Source organism: Arachis hypogaea, chromosome 9, assembly GCF_003086295.3.
Source record: "Arachis hypogaea cultivar Tifrunner chromosome 9, arahy.Tifrunner.gnm2.J5K5, whole genome shotgun sequence".
NCBI lineage: Eukaryota > Viridiplantae > Streptophyta > Magnoliopsida > Fabales > Fabaceae > Arachis > Arachis hypogaea.
In genome coordinates, this window is record NC_092044.1 from 66,332,397 (window position 1) to 66,335,482 (window position 3,086).

General features: G+C 34.2%; 1 long non-coding RNA gene across 1 annotated transcript; it reads left to right on the plus strand.

Annotated features, from left to right (window-relative positions):
• Positions 1-744: 744 nt before the first annotated feature.
• Positions 745-1,728, plus strand: LOC114924494 (uncharacterized). Its single transcript, XR_003811870.2, has 3 exons — positions 745-794; positions 1,188-1,238; positions 1,645-1,728. It is a non-coding gene; the product is annotated as an uncharacterized lncRNA (long non-coding RNA).
• The last annotated feature ends 1,358 nt before the right edge of the window (positions 1,729-3,086 follow it).

The following is a 3,086-nucleotide window of genomic DNA, read 5'->3' on the forward strand; positions in this document are numbered from 1 at the left end:
GGCATGGTGACAGACGCAAAAGAATCAATGGATTCTATTCTGACATGATCGAGAACCTACAGATGATTAGCCGTGCTGTGACAGAGCATTTGGACCATTTTCACTGAGAGGATGGAAAGTAGCCATTGACTACGGTTATGCCCTACATATAGCTTGCCATGAAAAGGAGTAAGAAGGATTGGATGAAAACAGTAGGAAAGCAGATATTCAAAAGGAACACAGCATCTTCATACATTTATCTGAAATTTCTACCAAGAAGTTACATAAGTATTTCTATCTCTATCTTATGCTTTATTTATTATTATTTTCGAAACTATTATAAACCATTTGAATCCGCCTAACTGAGATTTACAAGATGACCATAGCTTGCTTCATACCAACAATCTCCGTGGGATCAACCCTTACTCACGTAAGGTATTAATTGGACAACCCAGTGCACTTGCTGGTTAGTTGTGCGGAGTTGTGAAGAAAGTGCTAAGTTAGTAGATGCGCATACCAAGTTGAATGCCATTATTGGATATCACAAATTCGTGCACCAAGGGACTTACAAGAAGAGCGGGAAAATATGTGGAGACTCATGCAAGATCGTGATCAAACCATAAAGAACACTGTGTGGCAGGTTGAAGATTTGAGCAAAGAGTTAGCTAATGCATTGTCTGCAGTTGCATTTGCTGAATTTAGGGCTGCTGTGGCTGAGGTGCATGTTTTAGATTTACACTTTTATATGCTTTATTTTATATACACAGGCAAAACTCTCTGGCCTTCAAAGGAAAATGGGTTCCGTTGACGATAAGGTTTAGTTTCTTCTATAGTTTTCTTTAATTTTTCAATGATCTTGCTTGTAGTTAGACAAGAGCCATGAATGTAGAGAAGCTTGCGAGTCCACCTGCATGTCTATGGTTTTCCATCGAAGGAAATACACTATACTGGATTATGTGTAGCATGTACCTGCCATTACTTTGGTATGGTATATTGTTAAACGTTGATTAGAAAGGGATATGATATGCTGTTATATAAGAGCTGAATTTTTGCAAACGAAAATTGTGTTAGTGGAGGTTTGTCGTACATTTTTATGGTTGTTTTATTCTTTTTCATGGTAAACTGTGTATATATATATATATTATTTTTGCACAATAGCTATTTTTATGTTTACTATAATTTATTTTATTACTGATAACTGATTGTAGGTTTTTGAAAAGGTTGGTGTAAGTGGATTTCTATTTAGCTCAAGTGATGTGGTGAGTGTAGAAAAAAAATAACTTAATTTGGCTTCTGTTGCTAAGTTTGTATTTATGTATTATATGAAGTGAGTGACTCCAATATGTATAATAAAATTGGACCTGACATTTTATCCTTTTTATTCTTAAAAAGATATTAGTTTATTTATATTATAAAACAAAACTATATTTTAAAACAAAAATAACATCTGACTTATTATCCTGTGTCCATCTTAGAGTGTGTGTTTGGGGGGGTGTGCAAAGTCTGTATGCTATTTAATCTGTGAATAAGGGGAAGTAAACATTATTTTGTCTACTGACTGTTAGATCCAACATCATGTTGAGCACTAAATATTTCCTTTCAATTCAAGTAATTATCAATTGTGTTGTATTTGTGCAAAACATTCCGCCCACCCAACTAACACAGGTTGCTGGTGAACTACAAGCAGCAAAAGAGGAGATTGAAAAATTGAAAGAGGAAGCTAATGCTAACAAAGCTCACATGCTACAGGTGCTGTTGTAGTTGGTTGCAGAGGTATCAAAAATTCCATGAGTATTCTGCTGGTTGTGGTTTAGTAGTAGATGTAGAATCTAATTTTGTATACAATATCTAATTTTTAGTAGTAGATGTAGAATCTAATTTTTAGTAGTAGATGTATATATATAAGGAACTTAGTAATTGAGGGTTTGGTGCATTTCAAGTTTTGCTCACCTTCAAGGTGTTTGATACAATGTCAGTGTCAAAGTCGGCTTGCTTTCTAATAGCTTTTTTATTTGTTTCATTCTAGTACTTTTGGATTATTATTATAAATATATTTTGGTTAGAGATAATTTTTATTATTTAAAGAAATTATTTAGTATAATTATATATTTATTTTTATTTTATAATATTCAACTCATTTAAATAAAAATGCAGAATTATTATACGTGTAATCATATTATTAACTATAGTATACAGTAGCTATAGTATACCAAAAAAACGAGGGACCTAAGGCTACACTTATAAAAAGTAGCCATGGTATACAATATGGCTATGCTTCAAAGGTAATGCAGTAGCGTTGAAAAGCGTAGCCTATTCTGGAAAAAATGGAAGCTGAAAAGCGTAGCCTTTGGTCTTGGACAGCATCACTTGAAAAGCATACCCTATTCCCAAATGACAAAAGCGTAGCCCTTGATGCAGAAAAGCGTAGCCTTTGAGAATAGACAATGGTCGAATAGGAATCACCCCAAAAAGCGTAGCCGTAGCCCAGAAAGCGTAGCCGTAGCCTAAGGCATCATTTTTTTTCACTTTTGGCTATACTTTTCAAGTGTACTTGAATGGGTGTTTTCTTGTAGTATATATATATATATATATAGCATAATATATCTGGGAGCCTTGAAAGAAAAGGGGTACGACGAAAATAAAATCGAAGGTACAACGCTCACGAGAAATAGAAAGATAGAAAGCTTAGACAAAAAACAAAAAGACAAATATATAAAAGTAGAGTTCCAAATAATAGTTATATAATCAAGATCTAGACTCGACCTACGAAGCAAAGGTCGGCTAGAATATATATATACAACACCTCAAAAATAAACCAACGGGTAAATATAAATCCTGTTTCTCCAAGTGAACCACTAAAAGGGACAAAACATAATATATACAAGATGGAGAATCTATACACATATATAAACATAAACCAAGTACAAACACCAAGTCCTAAGATAGTTCTTCGCTTGTAATGAGGGTCTTCGGACACTCAACGAGGTGTCTCGCGTCCTGTATCTGAAAACCACAATATATGTATAGAATGAGAATTGGAGGGTTCTCAGTATAGTAAAGGTGCCCACATACATAAGATATAAAGTCCCAGGAAAGCCAGAGGCAAT